The sequence below is a fragment of the Dermacentor silvarum genome, chromosome 1 (assembly GCF_013339745.2).
Source record: "Dermacentor silvarum isolate Dsil-2018 chromosome 1, BIME_Dsil_1.4, whole genome shotgun sequence".
Classification (NCBI taxonomy): Eukaryota; Metazoa; Arthropoda; class Arachnida; order Ixodida; family Ixodidae; genus Dermacentor; species Dermacentor silvarum.
In genome coordinates this window covers 344,502,271-344,508,677 of record NC_051154.1, presented here as the reverse complement: position 1 = coordinate 344,508,677, position 6,407 = coordinate 344,502,271, and the positions used below count along the sequence as shown (strand labels likewise).

The 6,407-nt window shown below is 43.3% G+C and overlaps 1 long non-coding RNA gene across 1 annotated transcript; it reads right to left on the bottom strand.

The window, feature by feature from the left end:
* Positions 1–834: 834 nt before the first annotated feature.
* On the bottom strand, positions 835–3,981 carry LOC125942339 (uncharacterized). Its single transcript, XR_007465019.1, has 3 exons — positions 3,957–3,981; positions 3,663–3,771; positions 835–1,035 (listed from the first exon to the last, which is right to left on the bottom strand). It is a non-coding gene; the product is annotated as an uncharacterized LOC125942339 (long non-coding RNA).
* Positions 3,982–6,407: the final 2,426 nt, after the last annotated feature.

Here is a 6,407-nt window from a genome sequence, read left to right as displayed (position 1 = left end):
GACTTCACGCTGCACTTCAACCATGGCCACAACTGCTAAAACCAGGGATCTGGTTAACTGCTATAGCCAGGGATCAAAAAAGTGCCGTGTATCATGTTTCTCCAAACTCATGACATGTGCTATAAGGCCTTGAGGAACACCCTCGTTTATTTACGCCATCATATTGCATGAAGCTTTGCATCGTAAGTGCAATGATTAGCATGTGCTGGCTTTCCAGTTACTACTGTCCAGCTTACTGAAAGCTATCCTGAGTGAGTTTCGGAAGCAAAAGACTGCTGCCTGACAAGAAGTAGATAAAGCAAAGGTTGACATAGCCGCATATGTCAAACAAAATGAAGAAGGCCGCCAAGTGTACAGGTGGTTTACTTCGTATCCAACAAGCTTGGTTCTCCCTTTGCAAGTGAGTAAACTCAACTTGCCCCGAAGGCATGCCCTGTGACAAACTGCATGCCAGATGCTGTATCCCTTGCAAAGCCAAAGTTTTGTAAGAGATTCTGACATCCCGCAGCGGCTTCCGCACTGGGCGAACAGGCCACTGTAAAAACAACTGCCCGTGCAAACATGCTAATATCATAAACATGGGGGTGTTGCGTTCTTTTCGGCTACTGAAGGGCGATAGGCTGGGGCAGTCCGAGATGGTTCTGTGCTTACACCGTGAGTGTAACCTGACGGCAGGTTTCCTTATCCATATTGTGCGCAAAATGGTTAAATGATGTCAACTATGATAGCCATTTTTAATATGAAATGCAACAAAAGAGCAAGAATAGGTAAATTGTAATGCAAAAAGATGAAGACAAACAGTACACAGGATAAGTGATAGACTTTATATTATTGAAAAAAATGTCACACAAGTGCAAGTGTGCCACCAGCAGTGGGTAACAAACTTTCAAGCGTAGGTGAGAGCCAGAACTTAACAAAATTATACAATCGCATTCAAATGTAAAATGGCATTGGACACAGAAGACTAACATAGTGTACGGAATGAGGGGGCAAGACTCCATCCATGGCACCACATACTCCCCATCCATAAATAAACTGCAACAAGAACAAAAGCATAACACATTTAAGATATCACTTAAAGTCAGTGATGTCGGAACATTATTTTCACTGGGGGAGCGAAAAAAAAACACTACCAAGACATCAGCATCAACATAATTTATTCACCTCGAGTGCCCAACATTTACTAAATAAACACAATCAACACACTGACATAAAGGCAATATTATAAACAAACTACAATTTTGGTTTACTAACTGCCGCAAACAATTAAAAACGTAGTGCCTGAACAGTATGTTTTGTCTGACGTTTTGTAAAGTGTTTGTTACCGATATTGTATAGATTTCGCCAGACTGTCTTTATATACATTCATCATTTGATGCGATTCTAGTTTACCCCCGGTAAACGAGCTTGTCAAAGAGATTAAACATAAGAAAGCTGGCAATGAGACATATATAAATCAACATGGTATGCCTGTCGTCCAGGTAGCGTTGGGAGCGACAGCAAACTAGAGTACACATACGATAACACACGTGTATGGATGTAAGTGTAGAAAAGAGAAAAGTAAACCAATCTGACAGCTTTTCACTTGTACAATCTTCGGTGCCATAATCTACTACAGCAGCAACAATAACATATTCCAAACTACAGCCAAAACATGGAATATTATGACACATCAGAAAATAAGAACTTAAATTTCAACCATGTGAGACACTGCTGGCCAGGGGGAACAAACCACTATAAATCGTAAACGAGCCCGAAAAGATTACGACATGCCTATATTCGTCGTAGGCTCACAATAAAATTGCAGAAATAATGTGTATGGATGTGTCAATCGCAAAGTAAATTTAATGTAATCACAAACATAATTTACACATCTTAAACATGCTTTCCAAACACAAATATTAATGAATGCTATAACGATACCATGGACAGCTGCGCTAGTTGGTACGTATTCATACTGAAACAGTGCGAAGAAGACACAGACGAAGCGAGTAAACCAGTAAGAACAGCGCTCGTTCTGTCCAGTTTACTCGCTTCGTCCGTGTCTACTTCAAACTGTATCAATATGAACTATACCGTGTAATCAACCTAAGATCCAAATGTATATTCCTAAGTGATGTTTGAAATGCTACAAAGTTGCACAAACGCATTTATGCGCTCTTGCACGTTATGGTCACACTGTGCCAAACATTGACTTCCTTTCCGAGGTTTTTACAACAAACATCTCAATTACGGAGTCTAAGCTCAAAGTGGCAGTTAAATCACCGTGCACTTGCAAAAGGAGTAGATGCATCAACCTTTCCTGGGACATTGTGCTTCGAAAGCATGTCTGCATATGTTCCAGGACACTAAAGGATCGTTCAGATGTTGCCGACGATGCGGGCACCGTAAGAATTAGAAGCACTAGTTTGAGCCATGCTCCCTCATTTGTAGGTGAGGGGGAGCCGTCGCTCCCCCCGCTCCCCTTGTTCTGACACCCCTGCTTAATGTGCAATTTGCCGAGTTCGAAACCAAGAACAAACAACCCAAAAAGGCTTTGCTAAGTTTTACAATGATTAAAATTGTCAAACTGTCTCGTCACTTTTAAATAATGAACCTGAAAGCCTGACAGCAGGGTTGCAGAAAATGGCATCAAATAAACATACCTCGCTTACCAAGGACACCTTTGGTTTGGTTGTTCTCCGATCTTGCACAATAATTGTGTATATGCTTCTCTTGTTTAAAATGGTTTAGCAGACAGGAAAAAATGGCCATTGCAACAGCAGGTGTATGCATAGTTTGCGCACGAAAAGCCACTGCTTTCTTACTTTCTTTTTTTGTTCTCTACTGCTATTCACAAGTATTTAAGCACCTTAATAGCATAGCACTGCTGCAAACATGCTATTGCAAAACACAGAATTGAGCAAGTTGTGGCATAAAGAAAATTGCAGTTTTGCTCGTAATAGCTGGTGAAATGTAATGCACAGTAAGCCTGATTGATGTGGTGTCTGTTGGAGTGAACACTTGCCGATGCAAGTGAGTAATCTCCTTTTGAGACGTAAAATAAGTGCGAGTCATATTTGTTTGTTGACGTTATGCCTCCCAGTGATGAAGTGGGAAGACTCGGCTAGAAGAGCCGAGTCTTTCCACTTCATCACTGGGATCAGTGGCCAAGTCTGGATGTGAAAGAGGAGCAAGAAATGCTCCTCTTTCACATCCAGACTTGGCCACTGGTCTCTACCAAAACAACCCTTTATGTTGTTAATGCTGAATTCGTTTTGGTTTTCTCAAATCTATATTTGGGCTACCGCATCAATAGGCCTCACTCCGTCCTTGGGGAAAACAAGACATCAGCAGTCCCATACAGTAAGCATGAGAAGCCAAGCACTGGAAAAAGAATAATGAAGACTAAGCAGACTCGTCCGATCATTGTCATTACGTGCAAGAAGAAAATTTAACATAGGACTGCCTCCACAAGTGGGACGGTGACGTGCCACAACCTGAAGGCGTGAACGCCAGCTCTATATACAGTACACAAATATTGAACAGGTGTTAGCTAATCATGGCACCTGTTGGATCACGCTCTCCAGGATCATTATTGACCACGGCTGTAGCTTCAGCAGAGTGGCTTAGATGTAGAATTATGGACTGCCAATCTTTCGGTTGCAAGTTCGAATACTCACAGCAGAATGAGAATCCTTTTAATTTGCAATTTTCTTGCAGGAAATTTGGGAATTCCACTGACACCACCAGTAGACATCAGAACAACCAAGGCTGTTACAGCCGCTATTACTGTAAAAAAGATGGCACAAGCCCAAGAATTGAGACAAGTACATTACATGCCTTTGTTCTTGTGCTAATGATCTTGAATGAGTTCAAGGTGCAAGATCTTAGCCAAGAAAAACATTAGGCTTAACAGCTGTATCTAGTAGTCTAATTTCACCTATGCACCTTTATACAACCCTGTGCATACTTACCCAAAGCACACGAGTGGCATCCTGCAGACAAAAAAAAAGAAAATATTGAGCTTTTCTAATTGGTTTGGAGTAAATGCATTTGTTTCGGCCTAACTGGTATTGCATACGGCACGTACTTGCACTTGGTATATGTTATCAGCAACTGTTAAGTCACCTTCTTATCTCTGCAGCAAATCACTCCTGCAATCAAGTATGGCGGTCCAGGTTTACGTGCATTTCCGCCTGTGCAGTTGGTAAAAGTCCTTGGCTGTTTACTGCCACTTCATATTTGAAACGTCCGGTTGCATAAGAAGGCTTTGACAACACTGGCAACCCTAACAACGGAAGGCTTCACTAAAAGCCACCAGTACCGCCTCGTTGCAGACTGTGTTGAACATCCACCTTGTCTACTGTGACTAGGATCCCAGGTACTTTTCTTCCGCAGTGGCTGGTACTGGTGGTGCTTTCAGGCAGAAAGAAGCTATAGTTGCATAAATCAAAGTTGGGGCAGAAACCAATCTGGCACAGGTGGAAACAGTCCTCTTTCTCAGATGGTAGTTCAGCCCCTCTCGCGAGGCACATTTTTTCAAGCAATTTGCATGCTGTCGATGTGAATGAGATTGGTCGAAGGTTGGCTATAGTGTCTGGTTTCTTGCCTGATTTCGGTAATGGCATCACCCTCGAGTGTTTCCACTACATGGGGAATTAACCAATATTCCAGATTTCATTGAGTACAAGCTGTAGTGCTTGCTTTCTAATTTCAGGGAGGATTCCTCAACATCTGCCAAGTGACTCCATCTTTGCCAAGTGCGTTTTAAGTGTTGACATGCTCGAGAGCAGCAACAGGTTCTGCCATCATAAAGAGGCTTTCAATTCCTTCCTTGGCAAGTGGTGATTAAGGTGCATATAAGTCTGGGGACGGTCGGTTGCTGTGAGGTGGTTGGGGAAAGCATCTGCTGCTTGTTCCTCAACTTCTTCAGATGTGCACTGTAGATTGAACGTCGTGTTTTAAATAGTATTAGAGTTTTTAGTTCATCCTGTTATAGTCGAGAATGTGTGTTACAGCTTACTGAGGGCTATGTGTGCAAATAACGTGCAGCGGTCCATCCACTGGTCTTAGGTGAGTTGCTTAGCACAACATCTCGCCTTCTCAGTCTTGTGTAGAATATTGATCAGGGCTTGTTGCTTGTGGCCACAATTTAAGTATGCAGTAAGCAGCTTGGCTTGCTCACCCCAAAGTTGCAGCAGGTGCTTGTTTGGGTTAGATATTACTCCAGTAAGCTCTGTTCGCATGTCGCTCCTTACATTGTTGCTAGCGATTCTTAAACGCCTTCACATTCTGCAGATTCAAGTGAGTCACGGAAATTCTCCCAGCCTGTAGCCATGATTTTGCAAATGTGGCACATTTTCACCTACACTTGAAGTGTTATCTAGATCAGATAACGGTCGCTGCGTCTTGGGTCACAATTGCACTGACACTCTGAACGAAGGCTGCAGTCGCCCAGGTTAGATCAGTGTACTGTCCTTGTGGTTTGAGTGGTGGGTGTGGCATTGGGATAGTTGCTGTCATTTGCTAACTTGAGGTCTGCGGTGTTCTTGAAGGTGGCATCCTCTTGGTCATGCGTCTTTGTATCTCCAATGTGAGTGATGTGCACTGAAGTCACCTCCACTGAGTATTCTGTGCTGGGGAAAGTGAATTTGCAGATGTCAAAGCCAAGTGAAGTCTCCTTGAGTGCAGCGGTTGCTTTTGGGACAGAGGTAGACCAATGTCAAAACGGCTTCTTTGCACTACCTTAGCCTGCAGCACACTGCAATTTTCTCATAAGAGGTGCAGTATAGAATAATGTTCAATTATATGTGCGGAGCGTCTACGCAAGGAAATGTGGCCGTTTGAGCCTGCTCTATTGATGCCTCTCCTCACTATGCCCGATGCTCTATAGTCGCTTGGAGTTAGCCTTTGTACCCTTGTATGTCTGGCGTTCTGCCTCTGTTTTCCTGGAGTAGCAGGACGACGGGTTGGCCCTCTTGCTAAAATAGCTGACCCAGCTATTTCAATGGGTTGCATTATTGGGTCGCATGCATTAGGTCGCACTAGCACTCCAGCAGCAGCTTCCGCCGTATAGTAGCGGCCGTCTGTAAGGTTTGAGGGAGGTTAGCAGAAGGGTATAGGTGTTGTGGATTTCGCAGTCTTTCAGAATCTCATGAAAAAATTGAGCAAAGATGACTCCGACTATTGAATGAGGATTTGGAGGAGTTTTCCATGCTAATCCATGCACACTGCCATCATCTGTTGTTGCTGCTGGCATTGTTACTGCTGCTGAATGTGAAGCTTTAGCTATTTTGCCTTGTTCTATGAGAACCTGTTCGAGCTTAGCAACCAGAAGTGACATGGCTTCTTCAATTGTCATTTTCTTGTGCACAGTTTATCTTGAGGGAGCACAGCCCTCATGGTACCTGTTGACTGGCGCAGCC